Raw genomic sequence first — 20978 nt, 5'->3', positions numbered from 1 at the left:
CAAGGGACAGAGATTTCACAGCTGTCTTTGGGGTGCAGAAGCCCAGCTGAGCCATCCTTGCCCAAGCTGAATGTCAGATGGTTGTGTTCATCTCTGACATTTCCCTGCCTCAGAGTGGTGTTGGTTCTCTCTTCAGTGGCTGAGAAATTTCATCTGAAAAAAAAAAAAAGTGAGTAGATTGAAAGAAACACCAAGCATGGCGAACACCGTCTGAGTCTGAGTACCTTACAAGATCAATGAAGACAGCTCTCTCAGCTCAGTTCCAGATAAAAAGCCACTTTTGAATCTTTCTGATCCAAAGAAAAAGTCTCACTGATCCTTCCAAGCTGGTGCAGGAGGTTCCGAGTAACGCTGTGAACATTACCTTCTCTTCCTTGTGGATTCACTTATTTTTCTTTCCGCGGTCCCAGATGCCTTCTGTCTCTCCTTTCATATCAGTTTATCTTTTTCTATTTTTTTTATTATTTTTTTTTTCCGGGTTATGTGTGTGCACAAAATGCCTGGAGAACTGAAGAACAGATGTTTTCTCTGACAGATGTAACACTGTAAATTAGAAGATGCTTTAATGATGCTTAATCCACAGCTTTCAAAAAATATCTATTCAGCAAAGACACAGAACTTCACCTTTTATCTGATTAAAGCCATCTCCAATTTTTCCAAACAAGTTTTAAAATCTTTTTGATTTTTATCCCTGAAATGTAAATTATTGGAACAGCATGATTTTCTATTATACAACAGATCTACAGAATATTAAAAATTTGCAGCCATATAAAATGTACATTAAAAATGTTAAGACTCTTGATAAATGTTACCAGTTACAAATGCCATAAAAAGAGGTTTCAAGACAGCCAAATAATTCAGATTAATTTTTTAAAAAGCAGTTCAAAGGAGAGACAGATGTCTTTTTCATCATTAGGAAAAGAATGAAAATGGAGGGATCACAGGACTTTGTTTAGCAGTGTTCTAAATTCCTACAGAGTGCAATGGAGGCAAAATTGCATCTTGCCAACATGCAGTCAGATGACCATTTATTAAGTAAACCACATCATTATTAGGAAGGAAAAAGAAAAAAAAAAAAAAAAAAAAAACAGAAAGTTACCTTATTCAGTTTTAAATCACATGGAGTCAGAATTCACTGTAAATCACAAGGCTTAACATTCAACATTTGATCTCATTCTATTAAAATGTGTATTTTTAAGACATCGAGTTTACACAGTTTTCATATACTTTACACTCCCAAAGCAAAGCTACTTTATTCTTCCAATCATTAAATATAAGTTGTTCAAACAAGTATGTTTAAGTGAAATGAAAACAAATAGAAACATGAAGTGAAATGAAAATTCTACTTGAGTGAAGTCTGCAAATGTCACCATTATAGAATCCAATAGTAAATAAATAAATAAATGAAAAGCAGTGAAAACTGACAGATCAGAGAGTTGAAGATTCATATCTTGAGTCATAAATTAGAAGGCAAATGAACATCTTATATGAGAAGAGACAGGCTCTTTTTAAAAATATGACTTACAAGTAATTCAGAAGGTCAGAGACCAGAAAGATTTATGTGGTGATATACTAAAATGAGAGGCCAGCCTTTTCAGATTATTTTATTCTGCAGACCTACAGAAGCAGCTAAAAATTATCAGAATTACACTAACTAAGAACTGTTGTCTTACATGTCTGTAACATTTCTGATAAGTTTACATCCACAGCAGCTTCCCATTCAAAGAGCACAGATGGAGGAAAACAAAATAAAACAAAACAGAACAGAACAAAACACACACACACATTCACACACATACAACCAATCAATCAATCAATCAAACAAACAAAACAAAACAAAACAAAACAAACAAAAAAAAAGAAAAAAAAAACAAAACAGCTCTGGAGTCCTGCTCTTAAAAACAGAGTCCTGAAGGAGAATTGTATGTAGTTGCTGGTAAGATGATTAGTCATACCGTTAGCACTTTTTATATAATCAGAACCACACAATGCAAAATAAATTCTCCTCAGGATTTATGTCACTTAACAGAAAAGCTGAACTGAACCATACATTTAAACCTTATTTCTGGATCTGCCTCATTTCAGCATTTGGGATGGAAACACTGATCTGATCTGGTCTGTCTAGATCCCCCATCGATTTTGTCCTTGCATTTCAGAGCAGGGCTCTAGCTGTGCATGCAGATGCTCTTGCTCATACAGGAGCCCTGCAAGGGTACTGGGATCTTCTTCTTCACCAGCATACCTGCTGCTGGTGTCAAATTTAGCTAACCTGCTCCTGAGCACATCCAAACTGCTGACACCCACACTGACCCTACTGACCCCATTGATGTTGCTTGGCTTCTAAAGCTCAGGGAGGTAAGAGGTCTTCTCAGCTCTTGCATTTGTTACCAAAATTGTGCTGCTTTTCACTACTACATTTAACAACATTGACATTTTCATTGCACTACTTCTGGATCACTGTTGAATCAGAATCAAAAACCAGAACACAATAATTAACTATGGTAATCTCATTATTTACTAAGAGCAGTAATTTTCTCTGTTCTGGATAGGACCCTGATAACCCAGCAGAATTAGATCAATCCCAGCGGAAGACAGGACTGTCTTTTCCCCTTTAGACTCACTTGGCAGAAGTAGTTTCATGACTCATCAATCTTGTCCTTTGGGAGTACAGATTGAATCCACTGTACACACTTTCTGTAAATTCAATGCTTGGATTACCTGACATCAGTAGGATGTGCCCACAACATTCACATGAATCCTGAATGAATTATGGTAAATTATAATTATGATCCATCACTGTAGCAATGTATAATTTATGAATACTTTCTGAGCAACATTAAAAACTGACCCAGTACTCTCAGGGATTTCCTCTGAAAGCATTTGTTCCTGTATGACGTTAATCCTGAAACTGGGATCCTGCCCGAATCTGGGTGGTATCTTGTAGCTTTGCACCCAGCCACTCACACAAGCCCTCCCTTGGAGTAGGGAACTCTTTGCCAGCCTCATCAGACTATTTTGAACTTCTGTGTGGTCCCGACGAGCTGAACTAAAAGGTGATATTCTGACTTGCACTCTCAGGAGAAATACAGCAGGAAATTTGGAAACGAAGCTTAGCAAAGAATTTTTTGCCTGTGCTTAAAAAAAAATAAATAAATAAAATAACAAAGCATTGCAAACTTCCTGCAATGCTCTCACCTTCATCTACTCTCATCCTGCTCTGTGGCAGACTTTCTGACATTTCAGTCTAGATGGACTTCCACGTTCCCTGTCAGTGTGGGCTTTCTGAAATACAATATTATTTTGAATGGATGCCCAGATGTCATACCCATTGCTCATAACCCTTAACTATTGTATGGAGAGACTGTTTTTCCAAAGAATTTTTGAGAACTTGAGGGTCAATCAGCAGTAATGTTCCTGCCTTTATTTTGAAGAGGTTTTAATGATAAATATTAAATAATCATGGAAAAGTGGCCTCAAGAGATTCCCTATAATGTCAGTATCAGAAGCAATATATCCCTTCTGACAGATAATTGCCCCCCTTTTTGTAGAATTTTTCAACCTTCCCCAAGATGGCTCCCTTCCTCTTTTCAGCAATCTCTTACAGAAAAAAAATCCTCCCTTCCTTCCCTCCTCCCTCCCTCCCTCCCTCCCTTCCTTCCTTCCTTCCTTCCTTCCTTCCTTCCTTCCTTCCTTCCTTCCTTCCTTCCTTCCTTCCTTCCTCCCTTTTCTGTTCTTTCCTTTTTTCATTCTTTCCTTCTTTCCCGCTTTCCCTCTTTCCTTCTTTCCCTCTTTCCTTCTTTCCCTCTTTCCCTCTTTCCTTCTTTCCCTCTTTCTTTCCCTCTTTCCCTCTTTCCCTCTTTCCCTCTTTCCTTCTTTCCCTCTTTTTCCTTCTTTCCTTTTCATTCTTTCTTTCCTTCTTCTTTTCCTTCTTTCTTTCTTTCCTTCTTCCTTTCCTTCTTTCTCTCTTTCTTTCTTTCTTTCTGTCCTTTTTCTTTCTTTCTTTCTTTCCTTCATTTTTATTCTTTCTTTCTCTTTCTCTTTTTCTTTCTCTCTTTCTTTCTTTCTTTCTTTCTTTCTTTCTTTCTTTCTTTCTTTCTTTCTTTCTTTCTTTCTCTTTCTTTTTCTTTCTTTCTTTCTTTTTCTTTCTCTTTCTTTCTTTCTTTCTTTCTTTCTTTCTTTCTTTCTTTCTTTCTTTCTTTCTTTCTTTTTATTTCTCTTTCTTTCTTTCTTTCTTTCTTTTCTTTCTTTCTTTTCTTTCTTTCTTTCTTTCTTTCTTTCTTTCTTTCTTTCTTTCTCTTTCTTTCTTTCTTTCTTTCTTTTTCCTTCTTTCCTTCTTTCTTTCTTTCTCTTCCTTCCTTCCTTCCTTCCTTCCTTCCTTCCTTCCTTCCTTCCTTCCTTCCTTCCTTCGTTTCTTTTCTTTCCTTCTTTCTTTCCTTCTTCCCTCTTTCCCTCTTTCCCTCTTTTTTCCTTCTTTCCTTCTTTCTTTCCCTCTTTCCCTCTTTCCTTCTTTCCCTCTTTTTCCTTTTCTTTCCTTCTTTCTTTCCTTCTTTCTTTCCTGCTTTCTTTCTTTCCTTCTTTCCTTCTTTTTTTTCTTTCCTTCTTTCCTTCTTTCTTTCCTTCTTTCTTTCCTTCTTTCTTTCTTTCAACTAACTTCTTTCTTTCATTTTCTTCTTTCTTTGCTCTAGCCCATCTATTATCATCCCTACAATTCATGTTCTCGTCCTTATCTTCTGCCTTTTAAATGGTGACTGTCACATCAAATGCTTTATTGAAATTCAGATAGATTACATCTATTTCATTTCCCTTGCCTAATATGGTCTTATTTTATCAAAGAAAGTTATCAGATGTGTCTAGGGTTATCTCTCTTTTATAGGTACAACATGATGTTCACTTCATGTTGAACTCCAGTGATGTACTACAAGGTCATTTTACCACTGCAAAAGTTGCATGTTCTTGCAGCAATCAACATCTTCGAGTGTTTTTCTGTTTTGTTTTATTCTGTGGGAGAGAAGACGGGGGTGGGGTGGGGGTGGGGGTTGACACAGGGTTCCAAGTGAATTACGGTATTATTCTTAAGCTGCAGTGATCCACAGTAGTTTGAAGACCAAAGTAAAGCCAAAGATGGGACCAATCCCAGAAACAGAAAATGCCAATGATATAATTTCTGGGGAAAATGAATTAAAAAGATCAACACTTATGAACATCATGATGGATATGTTTATTCACAGTTGTTATCTTGGTAGAGGCATCTCTCTGCTACGTGATCTTTTGTACAACTATTAGCTTTTACAGTTTCTGCAGGGAAAACTGATGTGCAAATAGGTAGTACCTAGTGGTACCTTCTTTAGTCCCACTCTTTTACAGCTCAGCACCAGTAATGACATAATGTTCCATAATGCTCCAGCATAAGAAAAATGCTCCAACAAAAAGGTAAATAAAATGTCACCTCTGAGGGGATATAGGATTTTTCAGAACAAATCAGTATATTCATTTTCTACTGTAAATACATGATCCCATTTTCAGGTGACACAGTATTCCTGATGCTTCAGAGTAGGGATAAAAATAAAAATAGTAAATCAGGTAATATATCTGCCATCTTGGGAATATTTTTTTCTTGGCATTCACAGTGAGCATCATGAAACACCCGTGAAATATGCTTACATCAGGTTCAATGGAACTGGTGCCTAAGTGCTTGCAGGATTAAGTCACACTGAATATAGCTGTACTAGGAACATTGTCTCTGGGAAACAACACATTCATATTGGAGAAGATAAAATCATCCAGATTTATGTCTCAGAGATGAGAGAAAAGAATTAAAAATACTTTTCAAATTTTCATCAGTGCATATGCCCAAGATCAGAGGCTTGGTTTTTGTCCCACAAGTGTCCACTGTGAAAAATTATAACAATTTTAAAAAGATGCAGCTTCATTGAACTCTCCATCCTCCTCTATATATCCTGTCTCTATTCTCTTTCTCATTATTGTTTTCTTCTCTACTATATCACAACTGCTTCCATAATCAGAGGGAACATTTTCTTCATCTATCAGAATAGTCTATTGGGGTCTGGATGATGCCTTTCCTTTTGCTTCTCTTTTTGCTCTTCTTTTCCTTTTCCATGACCAGATTGGGAAAGATGTTTGGAACTAAAAATAGAGATAAGAAACAAAAAGGAGATAGGAAAAAAAATTGGATCTGTAATGCAGTCACCATGTATATTATTTCATTAAAGTAACCCCTGTGATGATGATGAATGATGATGATGATACTTTAAGGTTCTAGCATTGTACTAATTTTTCTTTTTGTTTTTAGCTGGTTAAAATATTTTTTTCTTCTTTTATCTGAGAAAAGGAGAATATTAACAGCAGGCAATAAGTGGGTGATAGGGGCATGAAAACTTTAAGTAACTTGTTGAAATTCACACGACAAGTGTCACAAGCAGATCAAGAAGCTTGCCCCAGGTGCTCTGAGTAACACCTAAGTCTCTTAATGGCATGAACTTAATAGAAATTGTGATTGTGTGTGCATTTTGGAAGGGCAGAATTTGTCCCATTGTGTTGTCTGGAAAAAAAAATATTAAACCCTGCAATATGCTCTAATTTAGTCTTCTGTGTGCAAAATCATTCTGTATGCAGAAATAGACATTGTAACGATTAGATTTAATAGGATTAGGACTCCCTAATGCCTTGCCTGTACAGTCATTGTTCAAATTCTTATAAAATGAGTATTTTAATTTCATTTCATTGTAAAACTCAAAATTCATTACCTCTCCAGTTTGTTTCTAATTTAATTCAGTGCATGTTATTTATTTTCTCTTCTAATAATTACACCTCTACTTCACTTTCCTAACACATGATCTCTCTTACCTTGCAGTATTCTCTGTAATAAGCTTTGTACTGTTTGTGGGTTGTTGGTTTTGTGGTTCCAATTCTCTCTTTAGCCCTATTCACTACAAGATTCATGTTCCTTGCAATAGAAATTCATCTGTGTACACAGATAGTTGTTTTTCTTAACCTATTCCCTGCAGTGCAAAATTCACTCTCTCCTTTTGTTCAAGCACAACTTCACAAGAAAAAATAAACAAACTAAATGGAACAACTGTCAGTTAGCAAAGATGCACCATGTCTGTCCTATAGGTAATCCCACTGATCATTTTTTTCCAAGGAAATGATTCCCATATCTATTCTATACACAAGACGATGAATTAGCTGTTCCAGTGACCAAACAGAAGTAACTGAAATTAGTTGTCATTGGAATGAGTGTGCAAATATTTCCGACACATGCTGCCATACTGTTGTGATTTTTAAGTTTTTACTGTGTTAACTGGGGTTGGACAAAAGCAGTATCACCATGCTGTAGCCCTTCTAGCTGCTGGTATTTGCTCAGAAATACCACAGAGGTAACCAGAAGTAGACTGTGGAGGGCAGAGACATATTAGAGAGGAAAGGGGGAAGGTGGCTGGTTGGAAAGCAGGGGTCACAGTGACCCCCATTTTAAAGCATTGACTACAAAGTTATAAATACAACCTATATAATGTGATTTGCTTTTGCAAATCATAACACTTTATAAACGTGCTATTGCTGGCAAGAAGATTTTACACTTTTCAGAATAGAGCCCACTCTTTCTTCATGTCCTGGGCAAGTGCTGTAGGCCTTGAGAAAGTAATACATCAGGCATGGTAGAAAAGGATAACACTAATCACAGCGTAGACTGCTTTCAAGTTTTTAATGCTTAATGCTTTACAACTGTTCTCAGAGTGATTACACTATTCTAAAACATCTTTAAAAATATGAGATTTTACTGCTAATCTATATTACTTTTAATGGGAACCGTGAGATCCATTGTTCGTATATGTGCATCTTCTGTAATATGCAGCACAGATAAGTATTTTTCAATATTCTGGGCCCTGTCTTCCTTTAATAATTATCTACATAGCTCCCACATATACAGTTTATAAGCAAAGCAAGGATAGATCATTCATTCTAAAAAGAAAATGCTCAGCTCAGTGTGCTCTATTAAGAAATCAAAGCTGGAGTGATTTTAGCCACGGTCGAACCACTCTAAAATGGACTGTAAAATCTAAATTAAGCTATGTTTAGTTGATCAATACAGTAATACATTCACAGTGGTATTTTTCTTCTCAAACTTGCCCAATGAATTTAGAAAAAATAAAAATAATAAAAAAAAAAAAAGATAGATTTGTTCTTTCACACCTCAAAATAAAAGCAACGGCTGAAAAGTAACGTTTCATTTGCTGAGTTAAGATGGTCTTCTTTTGGGTGGGCACAAGTATGGCATCTTCAGTATGGTACCTGAACTTTTTTGTCTATGTTGCATGTACTATACAATATTAGCAACAGTATATAAATGCATTTCTCCTGCTTTTTAAGCCTCAGAAATTATGAGATAAAGAACAATGTAGTGGACTACAAGGTGTTTGAAATTTATTACTTTAGTATAAATAACTCTATAGCTCTACTTTCACGATTCATTACGTACCTTATAGCAGTGCTCAAAGACCTATATAAAAGTCAAACTTCTATTTTGGCATAATTATCAGTTGTAAAATGTCAAAAATACCTCTAATTGAAGAAAAAGAGAAGTGTGTACAAACACAATACTATGAGATGCTCCTATGAAAGAGTATGAGGTAATAAAACCTACTTTGGACAGCAATTTAATGGACAGCAGTAAATATTTGACTTTGAGGGAGGAGAAAAACCATAGAATCATAGAATGGTTCGGGTTGGAAAGGACCTTAAAGATCATCCAACTCCACCCCTCCCCTGTTATGAGCAGGGACACCTTCCACTAGACCAGGTTGTTCCAAGCCCCATCCAGCCTGGCCTTGAACACTTCCAGGGATGGGCTATCCACAGCTTCTCTGGGCAACCTGTTTCAATGCCTCATCACCCTCATAGTGAATTTCTTCCTTACTTCTAACCTAAATCTCCCCTCTTATTTTTAAACCATTTCCCCTTATCCTATCATTAACTGCCTGAGTAAAAATCTCCACATACTAACTGAAATAACTTTTTGGACTTTCTAATCATACTGTAAAGCCTTTTACATTGCTTAGCAGAGCATCTCAGTCTCAGTTTTTCACATACTTGAAACTATCTCTAATCAGTTTAGTTACAGCTTTCTAAAGGGCTAGAATCTTATGAAGTATGGTTATCACCATTTAAATATCTTAGATCAAGTATTGTTGCTACATTTCCTGCTTAGAATTATGTAAATTAAAAATTGTACAAAACTAGTACAGCAATTATATAGGCCTAATTTTTATAAACTGCATCTTAATTCTTTGAAGTTTAATATTCTATTAAAGATAAATGTGTTTCAGGATACATTATAATGTATCCTGAAATGATAAGTAGGTAAGAATTACTTGTGATTTCCTGTAGGTGAATATTCTGATTACAACTTTGAATCCATAGCTGCTCTATGGCTTTTGACGCCATTGATGGATTATATCTACATTTTTTTAATTTTTTTTTTAAGGCTGTTAATTTCACAGAGTTACACTCAGCACTTGTGCCAAGTAGAAGTTTGAGAAATACTTTTCTTTCTAGACTCCAGAGTACTCTGATTTATACCTATGACTTCACACTTTGGGAATAACTAAATATGTGTTTTATTCTTCATATTATCACAGAATCACAGAATCACAAAATGGCCAAGGTTGGAAGGGAACTATGAAGATCACCTGGTCCAACACCCTGGCTGAGCAGGATCACCTAAAGCATGTTGTACAGGATGACATCCAGGTGGGTTTTGAATATCTCCAGAGATGGAGACTCCACAACCTCTCAGGGCGACCTGTTCCAGTTCTCTGTTACCTTCACAGTAAAGAAATGCCCTCTCATATTCATCTGGAATGTTATAGTCAATGATAAGCGGCATGCTTTTCATAGAATCACAGAACAGCTTGGGTTGGAAGGGACATTTAAGATCATCTAGTTCCAAACCCCCTGCCACAGGCAGGGATGCCACCTTTTGAATTAATATGTCTTTTGACTTGTCACTGTTTCAGTGGTTACCTTGGTTATTTTGGTTATTATATAATTATATTATATATATATATATAATATTATACATATATATAATTATATAATTATATATATTATGTAATTAATAGCAAATGACAATGCTAGAAACTGAAATGAAGAAATATTTACCACAGTTACAGATCTTTTAAGCTTAAGTAAGATAAAAGCACTGTAGAGAGGAAGAGTCAGTGAGCCCACAGTAGCGCAGGACACTTAATATAAGAAAAGTGATTTTTAAATCATGGATTTGATTGTAATGACAAATCATTCATTTGGAAAATGACTTGAAACATACGGCCAAATATTTTTATTTATTTATTTTCTTGTTAATTCACCTCATATTCTCTTATGTTAACACCTTCACCATTCAATGCTATTATTTTGGTCAATGAAAAATACAGACTAGTGATACATGTTTTTCCAACTTATTTCATGGTCAAGGCTGGTGCAAAGAAATAATAACAGATTAACAGAACAGTTTACTTGAAAACAGAAGAAACTAAATCCCTTCATGTAGCCTCTTCTTCTTCGCAGAACTGCAAAAAACATTGTACTGTATTTTTTGTGGTCTGTAACTTCCACGTAAGTAATTGCATACTTAAAATAAAAATTATCCAATCTTGATTTAAAGACTCAAATGACTGAAAATCCAGCATTCCTAGGGAGGGTATTTTAATTATTTTTTATACTCATTGTTAATAAAGAATTGCACCTTATTTCTATATGGAATTCAACTAACTTCATTTTCCATTAAGCTTTTTCTTTTTGAGTACTGAGTTCAGTTTTGGGACCCTCACTACAAGAAAGACATTGAGGCTCTGGAGTGTGTCCAGAGAAGGGCTACAAAGCTGGCAAAGGGCCTGGAACACAAGTCCTGTGAGGAGTGGCTGAGCGAGCTGGGGTTGTTTAGTCTGGAGAAGAGGAGGCTCAGGGGAGACCTTATTGCTCTCTACAACTCCCTGAAAGGAAGCTGTGGGGAGCTGGGGGTTGGCCTCTTCTCGCAGGTAACTAGTGATAGGACTAGAGGGAATGACATCAAGTTGTGCCAGGAGAGGTTCATGTTGGAAACTATGAGACATTTCTTCTCAGAAAAGAGTAGTCAGACATTGGAATGGTTTGCCCAGGGATGTGGTGGAGTCCTCGTCTCTGGGGTGTTTAAGGACAGGTTGGACATGGTGCTTAGAGACATGGTTTAGTGGGTAATGCTGGTGGTAGGGGGATGGTTGGACCAGATGATCTTGAAGGTCTTTTCCAATCTTAACGATTTTATGTTTCTGTCATTCTTCTGATAAAATTCAAGCCTGTCTACTACCAGAAAAATCTTTTCAACAGAGGATTGATATGATCATTGATTTTTTTTTTGATGACTAGAAAAAAATATTTTGTATGTTACTGAAAAGCAAATTTCAACACCTTAGATCATTTCTCTTGCTGTTCCTGAAATGTTTGCGCTTTGCAATTATCCTTTTTTTCAGTTTGATGATTGCAAGAAGACAGCAAACCAAACACAAAAAGTAGCTTCATATCCATAGGAAATATTGCTTTGAGATTTCCACACGGATATATTCTAGGTCTTTCTTTAACCTTTTACTCAGTGTCAAAAAAAGAAGCCTCACTTATTTGTGGTTAGACTGAGAGCACCTTTTACACCTATCGAACAGACTAGGAGCTTATAGATCCTCAGAGGTCATCTGCTGCCTGAGAGATGTCCAGTCATTTTTTCATAGGGAGCTCAGCTCCTTCTCATGGTAGATGCAAAATGAATCTTAGCCTAAAAGGAATTTTAATTTTATGACTGTCCAGCTGTTAAGACATAGCCCAACTCTACACTCTGTAGGAAGTCATAAGTTAGCCAGAAGTTCAGTCTTTCCTGCATGACCTATTTGGTAGCATTAGAGAACAACTTGCTGAGCTCAAACAAATAACAAGACATTACCTTCCCTGCTTGAAAGTATCTTTTACCCAAGAGCTGCAGAGTCAAGTCCCACTCTTGTCATTTTAAACTGAAACCTACTTCTACTATCTTGTGTAGTTGCTCTGTCAGCCCTTTCTTCCAGAGCTGATGCAACTTTGCTGGAAATAAGTGTCTACTAAGAAGAACATACCATATAAGGAACCTTGATTATAGCTATCCTTAAATAAATATATAGCATTTAAGAATTTTTAAATTTATTTCTCTACGCAGAGACATACCTAACTTACTATGGGAAAGAAAAGGGAGCCTTTCTGTTTCCAGGTTGTCTTTCTTTGGCATTTATTTATTCCACATGAAATAGAACAGCTTCATCAGGCATGTTTGCAACTAAGTAGGTTGTACTGTTTGCCATCTATTCCCACCACTCTGCCTCCCTGTACTGGGTCCAGCTGGGACAGACTTCCCATTTTCTTACAGCAGTACATACAGTGCTGTGCTCTGCACCTGTAGCTAGAACAGCTCTGACATCACACTGGTGTTTTGTCTATTGCTGAGCTGTGCTGGCACAGCAACAAGACTGCCTCCAACCCCCCTAGAGCCAGCAGGCTGGGGGTAGGAAAGAGGTGGGAAGGGGACATCGCCAGGGCAGCTGCCCTAAAAGGGATATTCCATATCATATGGCGTCAGACTTGACAATAAAAACTAGGAAAGGGGAAGGAGAAGCACTTGTTATGAAAATGTATGTCCTCCTGAACAAGCACTACATGTATTGAAGCCTTATGTGTTTTGGGAAGCCCCAAGACATGGCCAAACATCTCCTGCTGATGGGTAGAAGAGAATAATCATTTTTTTCCTTTGCCTCAAAGTAGCTTTATTTTTTTTTCTTTGCCTGCTTGAGCTTGTTTGTCTGTTTGTTTGTTTGTTTTTCTTTTAATTAAACTGTCCTTATCTCAACCATTGAGCCTTTTTTTTTTTTTTTTTCATCATATTTTCTCCCCCTGTTCTTTTGAGGTGGGGAAGTGAGAGAGCGGTGTGCTGGAGTTTAGCTAACCATCAGTGTGAAATCACCACACTCTCCTCCCTCCAAATTGCATAATATTTTGTACATGGTGGGAGTCTTGTAAAAAATTTCCTTCCAGTGGAGGACAGAACTGAACCTGATTTATCACGTAACACAATGACTCCTCCAGTAATGATGCTTCTTCTTCTCTTTGTATTTTGTAGATGACTGTAGATGAGTAAACATTTTTAAATTTCAAAAAGAAAGGGAACAGTGGCCCAGAGAAGATGTGGAATTTCCTTGCTTTAAGAAATTCAAAATTCAGCTGATCAAGGCACCCTCATCTAATCTCAAAGTCAGATGTATGTTCAAAATTGACTCTGCTTTGAAAAGGAGTGAACCAAATGGTCTCCAGAGGTCCCATTCAATCTAAATAATATTTTATTTTTATAGATGTCTTCACTTGTACAAAGCATGCTTAAATCTTGGGAAAGGTGTACTTACAATCTACCTGTGTCCTCACAATCTCATGTTGGTTAGGGAGCCTATAGTCATACTCAGCATTTAGTGTTAGCATGAGGTCCTTCATGTAGTTTACCCCTAAATGCGTAGGGAATCTAGGTATCTCAATCAGAACATTAAATAATTCCATTAAACTTCTAGGAGCCTAAGAACTAGGAGCTGAACTGCATCACACTAATGTAGTCTTTCTTTGTGAATCTACATTTTTATTTACTGTCATTAGGAAGACTTTTACAGCTGTGCAGCTTTTGGACTAAGCTCCAATCCCTATAAATTGAGCTTGTGCTGTCTTATTCTACAGGTATGGCATGAATTTTTTTTAGCTATTGAGATATATTTTGTTAGTCTACTATGGCTGTATTCCCTCAATTGCTTTTCTTTCTGCTTGTTAAACTTTCATAAACAAAAATGAAAATTAAAAATAATCTTTTGTCCTGGTATGGAATAATGCACAAATATCAGTTCTTACAATAATAATAATAATAATAATAAAATAGAAACACCATATTTTTTGTTCAATATCATGATTGTACAGATCTGTGTTTTATGATTGTTCTAGCTGAAGGAATACAATCACTTTGATCACTTGCCAATTCAACAGTGTCATTAAAATTGGCAATGATCCCTCTTTCTCCCAGGAAACAAAATGCATTTGTGAAATGTGATTACCTCAGATGAATCTGTCATTTCACACCCTTGAGAGCAATATAATTGTTGTTTAAGGTGTGATTCTGTTTCAGTTTATATTACGCCAGAAAAAAGAAGCAAGTCTTAAAGCCTACTGTTATTTACTAGGCATTGATTTTAGTCAGTTTTTTTTTTTTTCTTAAAACTGGATACATTTCAAAGACTTATGCACAATTTTGGATGTACCACACTAAAAAGTCCCTTCCTACTTCTGTAAAAACTGACACCTTCCTGTGTCCATAAATCCACACTGGTTTATGCCAGTGGAAGTTCTCATTCATCAAACAGAACAAAACGAGGAAAACCTATTTCAGGACAATTTGCTTATGCATCCTAACTCTTCAACCCTCTTCATCAAATCAGTATTTATAGCTACAAAAGTTAATTGTAAATCCTGATGTGATAGATTGCACAAATTACGTGTAATTTCTAGTACTAATGTGAGGTAATGCACAAATTACGTGTAATTTCTAGTACTAATGTGAGGTAACAAATGTGCATGTTCATAGCATCAGCTGCAGGGATCAAGAAGAATAATTTGCATTTTCTTTATTAAATATTCATAAGGCTTTACATCATTTGAAGAATAAGTTCCACCTTGTTTAGACATTTTTCAGAGACTTTTAGTTTGGACCAAGGCAACGAAGAGTAGTTTTTCATTGTCAAATCAGCTCCACAGAGGTATATCTGAAATTGCTTTACATGTTCTTAAACCATATTGTAGCTGTTAACACTATATATATTCTCAGTACTACTTAAAATCCTTGTATTGTTAGATATTACATAACCAATGATGCTTTACTACCTTTCTTTTTTTTTTTTTTTGTTTCTAAAAATCTGCAGTAGTGTAATTTAGGATATTGAACTTCATATACCTCACATGAACTGAACTTCTTTACATAACCCAAAGCCTAATGTGCCCCTACAGAAGTGCTTCATCCCTCTGCAGACCGAAAAGCCAGACCCATTGCAGGGGGTGTGGAGCTGAGTAAGACAGCCTGCTCTCCACATAACAACTAGTGCAACTAAGAAAAGGTGATAGCAGTAGGCAACTCTCTTCCAAGAGGTTCATAGGCACTCGTCTTCCAACCTGACCCGCTCTTGAGAGAACTCTGCTGCTTATCGGTGGCTCACTTCAGGGATGTCACCAAGAAACTGCCAAGCCTCATACAGCCTAATGACTATTATCTGCTATTGTTTCATGTGGGCACCAGTGATGCAGCCAGGAGTAGTCTGAGGAGCATCAGGAGGGATTACAGATCCCTGGGAGCATCTGTAAGGGACTCAAGAGTGCAGGTAGTTTTTTCAACTGTCCCAACAGTCAAAGAGAAGGGGGTTGAAAGGGCCAGTCAAATCTGGCAAATCAAAAGATGGTTTCAGGACTGGTGCCACAGGCAGGGGTTCAGCTACTTGGACCATGGGGCTCATTTAGAGAAGCCTTGTCTGCTGGGAGCTGGTGGGGTCAACCTACCCAAGAAGGGGAATAACATTATGGTCATAGGCTTGCCAAGCTGGTGAAGAGTGCTTTAAACTAGAGTTGCTGGGGGAGGGGAACTTCCATCTATGTTGCTCCTTGCAGTTTGATGTCTGTGTCAGGGATAGATGCCTAGAGCCTGGAGAAGGGTCATAGGTCAACAGGAGAGCACCTGAAGAGCAACAGCACAGAGGAAATCATTGAATCATAGAATGGCTCGGGTTGGAAGGGACCTTAAAGATCATCTAACTCCAATCCCCCCTGTCATAGGCAAGGATGCCTCTCACTAGATCAGGTTGGCCAAGGCCTCATCCAGCCTGGCCTTGAACACCTCCAGGGACGGGGCATACACAACTTCTCTGGGCAACCTGTTCCAGTGTGGGAGTGTGGCCATGGGGGTCGACAAGCCCCATGGTTGGTGATAACATCGGGCTCTTGATGAGGCCATCAGGAATGTAAAGAGTTTAAAGGGAACAAAGAAGGGTGATTCAGGAGATGCCTTGCTGTCTTGGACTGCTTGTTCTCCAGTCCTTAAGACATAGAAGTTGCTGGGTGTTTGCTACTACTGGGCAAAGTTGTTGGCCAATGAATAGTTAGTGGAAAAGTACTGCTGTGGAGCGAATGGTATAAGAAGGGAGCCTGTCCTCAATAAGATATGAAGTTGTGCCCTCAGTAAGAGAGAGAGGAAGTTATGCCCTCAGTAAGAGAGAATTGAAGTTATGTTGTCAATATTCCAGTGCCTCACTACACTTACAGTGATTTTTTTTTCCTAAAGTCTAGTCTAAATCTATCCTCTTTGAGTTGAAGACCATTCCCTGTTGTCCTATCACTATCTACTCCAGTAAAGAGTCCTTCACTCTCTTTTTTATAAGACCCCTTTAATATTGAAATGCTTCAATGAAGTCTCCCCAGAGCCTTCTCTTCTCCAGGCTGTACATCCCCAGCTCTCTCAGCCTCTCTTTATAGGAGAGTTTCTCTAGCCCTTTGATCATCTTTGTAGCCCTCCTCTGGAGGTCCACAACTTTCTTGTGCTGAGGGCCCCAAACCTGTACACAGTACTCCAGGTGGGGAATCACAAAGGCATAGTAGAGGGGAACAATCACCTCCAGTGACCTGCTGGCCCCTCCTCTGTTGATGATGCAGCCCAGGATGCAGTTGGCTTTCTGGGCTGCTGGCTCACATCAAGCCTGTCATCCACCAGAACCCCCAGGTTTCTCTCTGTAGGGCTGTTGTCTATGGGTTCTTCTCCCAGTTTGTGTTCATGTCTGGGATTGCCCCAACCCAGGTGCAGCACATTGCATTTGGACATGAACCTGATGCGATTCACATGGGCCCATTTGTCCAGCCTCTCCAGATGCCCTTTGAATGGCATCTCTTCCTTCTGTTTTATCAACTGTAGCACTCAGCTTAGTGTCGTCTGCAAACTTGCTGAGGATGCACTAAATCCCACCTATGTCATTGATGAAGATACTGAAAAGCACTGGTCCCAAGACAGACCCCTAAGGGACACCGTTCATCACCAGTCTCCACCTGGACATAGAACCACTGACCACTAGTCTCTGGGTGTGGCTGTCGGGCCAATTCCTTATCCACTGGATGGTCCACCCTCCAAATCCATATATTTCCAATTTAGAGATTAGGATGTTGTATGGGACTGTGTCAAAGCTCTTACAGAAGTCTAAGTAGATGACAGCAGTTGGTCTTCCCTTGTCAACTGATGCAGTTATTACATCATAGAAGGCCACCAGATTGGTCAGGCACTATTTAACCTTACTGAAGCGATGCTGGCTGTCCTGGATCACCTCCTTGTCCTGCATGTGCCTTAAAATTGCCTCTAGGAGGATTTGTTCCATGGTCTTCCCAGGCACAGAGGTGATGCTCACTGGTCTGTAGTTCCCCCAGTCCTCCTTTCTACCGTTTTTAAAAATGGAAGTGGTTTTTCCCTTTTTCCAGCCACTGGGGACTTCTCCTGACTGCCATGATTTTTCAAATGTGATGGAGAGTGGCTTGGCAACTACATGAGCCAATTCCTTCAGGACCCTGGGATGCATGTCATCAGGGCCCATAGACTTGTAGTTGTTAAATTGCATCAGGAGGTCCTGAACTTGCCCTTTGCTTACAGTGGGAGGGACTCTGCTCCCCCAGTCCCCACCTAGAGGTCTGGGGACCTGAGAGATGTGGGAAGCCTGACCACTAGTGAAAACTGAGGCAAAGAATTTGTTAAGTACCCCTGTGTTCTCCACATCTGTCGTTACCAGTTCTCTGTCTTCATTTGTCTGAGGCAATACAATCTCCCTAGTCTGTCTTTTGCAGCCAATGTACCTCTAGAACACATTCTTGTTATTTTTTGCATCCCTCGTCAAGTTTAGTTCTGTCAGTGCCTTGGCTTTCCTGATCCCATCGCTGCACATCCGAACAGCATTTCTGTACTCTTCCCAGGGTACATGGCTCTGTTTCCATTGTCTGTGAATTTCCTGCTTTTCCCTAAGTTTGACCAGAAGATTCTAATTCAACCATGCCAGTTTCCTTACCTTGCCTGATTGATTTATTACATATGGGAATAGAGAGCTTTCTGCTCCAAGAAAAATATCCTTAAAGAGTTGCCAGCTTGGATCAGATCCTCAATCCCTAAGGACTGTCTCCCATGGGATCTCATCCACTAACTCTTGGAACACCTGGAATTTGGCTTTTCTGAAGTTCAGGTTCTGAAGTTCAGTCCTGACTTTTCTCTTGGCCAGGACCATATCCCTTGAGATCACAAACTCAACCAGGGCATTGTCATTGCAACCCAGGCTTTCTCTAATCTTAACCTCTTTAATGAGCTCTTCGGCATTAGTGAGCACCATGTCCAGTAACACTTCTCCTCTGGTTGGTTTGTCTAAAAGATATGGTGTAGACTTTTGAAGAAGGACCCCAGAAGGACTGGCAAACTTCAGGGGCCCAGGTTAGAGACACTTAAATCTACTTTTAAGATTTTAATCCCGATTAAACTGGAGGTAGATAAAGACTTGGAGTAAGAGCATATCAAGCATTTCATAAAAATACTTTGTGAACATCTTATAAAGCATTTCATATTATAAATGCTCTTTTTGGAAGTTTATCTAATAATAAAACTATATGAATTTGAATGCCTGATAATGTGATTTTAACTAATGATGCAAGGATGTTTAATGTCTTTACCAGGTGCCTGCAAAAATGTCCTTCCATGAGGTGGGGAACATGAGTGTACACACTCAGGAGTATATCATATCCCAAAGAAACAAGAGTATGAATCTTCAAAGTTACTACTTTATCACCAAATCACCTGTGCCTTTATAGAAGAGAAGTAGGACACATTTTGTGATTGTTCTATGAAATATAAAATGAGATCTTGTATGCATAACTCTGACCTTTCCAACATGTGTTAGTAACCTGAAAGTGCTCTAGTGAGCATTTGTTAAATGTAGGGGAAATATTTGGAATTTAGGGAAAAAATAAACTGCTGCCTATATATATATACATTTTTTTTTTCTTATTTCCCCTGCAACAAGCTTTCAGAAATTGCTGACAGCTTTTGAAAGGAAAGATTCTTCTGAATGTGGCATGATGAATATGCACAAAAGCATATGACAAGAATAAAAGATCTTTGGTTTCAATGTGAGTAGAAAGGTTCTGGGACTTAAGAGACAGACTCTTAGTGGTGCACATCACCAAGAGTCCAATCACTTCAGCAGAAGTATAGGACTTAATGCCAGCATGTCATAAGCAAGTGCTGTAAATACTATTTGACAAACACAAACCACAAAGGATTAAAAAAGAAAAACACAAAACATCCCTCCTCCCTCCCCCCAACCCTCCAACCCCCCACCCCCCGACCCCCCATACTCTAATATGGGTCCAGTATCATGTTTTTTAACTGCCTAGTGGTAAATTTTTGCATTTAAAAACAGTTCTGACTCAGAGCAGTTTTAAGAACTGTACAGAAATCTAACCTGTTTTCCACTGTTCAGTGTGTTCAGTGTTTCTTTTTTTTTTTTTTTCCCCCACAGGATGGAAGGAACTGCTAGCAGAGATGCAGATCTTTTTCTTGGAGTGCAATTAATTAAATCAATATTAACATTTTAGGAGTTTGTTTTGTAATAGCCTATATCAAATACCTAGAAATATAATGATAGGTTAGCAATGAACTCGTGGTTGGTCTGGCCTACCTTCCTGCTCGATTTATTACATATGGGAATAGAGAGCTTTCTGCTCCAAGGAAAATATCCTTAAAGAGTTCCCAGCTTGGATCAGATCCTCTGTCCCTAAGGACCGTCTCCCATGGGATCTCATCTACTAATTCTTTGAATAGATGGAAGCTGGCTCTTCTGAAATTCAAGACTTTGTTCAAGCTACTCCAGCCAGTAAGTTAGCTTCGTCAGTGGCCCAGCTTAAATGTCTCTATGATAATGCATGTAACATAGAGAATTGACGTGAGGAAAGCAAACTCCACAATCAGTAAGACTGTAAAGTAGGTATGTTTATTCAGCGCTGGGCGGCACGGGGGGTAGTCCCGACAAAGTTGTGCACACCCCAACGCGGCACTTGCCTTGGTTATATGTGGTGAAGAGTTACATATGCAGGAAGTTTCTTGAGACGCCTATATGTATGCATGACCTATCCCTACTTTGTATTAAAATTAGTTCCAGGGAGTCATTTTCATAGATTCCTCCTATCCACGCTTGCGCAGTGTTTTCTGGTAGTGGTTGCTGGGGGTCGTGGGGATGAAGATTAGTGAGTCTTCCTCATCACTGCTGGTTGACCTCTCATCTCAGCGCAGACTCATAAGCTTCTCAGCTTCTGCTTAAACTGCACGTTCAGTTTCAGTTGGTTCTTGAAATGTGTTTCCTGTTTTCTATCAGGAACTGTTTTTAGTGAGGAATCCCAGAATTTCCTGCCTCAGTTTCTTTGCACAATAGGTAGCGGAAGATATAGTACATGTCCTTTACCTGTCTTATTTACTAAAAATCTTTAGGCTTCCTTTCATATGCCCGTTAGCCTATCTTATCTACTGAAATCCTTCTGGCTTCCTTTCACATGCTCATTAACTTATCTACTAAAATTCTTTCAGCCTCCTCTCAGAATAAACAAGAGGACTTAGAGATGTATGCTCACCTGCAGGGCTATGACCTCACTGACATTACAGAGACGTGGTGGGATGGCTCCCATGACGCAAGTGCTGGAATGGAAGGATACAGGCCCTTTAGGAAGTACAGGCAGGGAGGGGAGGAGTGAAGGGGCCGTCATCCTCTATGTCAGTGGGTAGCTGTAGGGCATGAAGGTCTGCCTGGGTACGGGTGAGGGGCTGGTAG

General features: G+C 38.6%; 1 long non-coding RNA gene across 1 annotated transcript; it reads left to right on the top strand.

Moving 5' to 3' along the window:
• The first annotated feature begins 17416 nt into the window (after nt 1–17416).
• On the top strand, nt 17417–19723 carry LOC125180975 (uncharacterized). The gene is made up of 4 exons (XR_007159973.2): nt 17417–17520; nt 18534–18592; nt 18832–18913; nt 19677–19723. It is a non-coding gene; the product is annotated as an uncharacterized lncRNA (long non-coding RNA).
• The last annotated feature ends 1255 nt before the right edge of the window (nt 19724–20978 follow it).

This window comes from Anser cygnoides, chromosome Z, assembly GCF_040182565.1.
Source record: "Anser cygnoides isolate HZ-2024a breed goose chromosome Z, Taihu_goose_T2T_genome, whole genome shotgun sequence".
In the NCBI taxonomy this organism is placed as follows: Eukaryota; Metazoa; Chordata; class Aves; order Anseriformes; family Anatidae; genus Anser; species Anser cygnoides.
The sequence above is the reverse complement of the archived record's forward strand: the minus strand, read 5'-3'. Positions and strand labels throughout refer to the sequence as shown.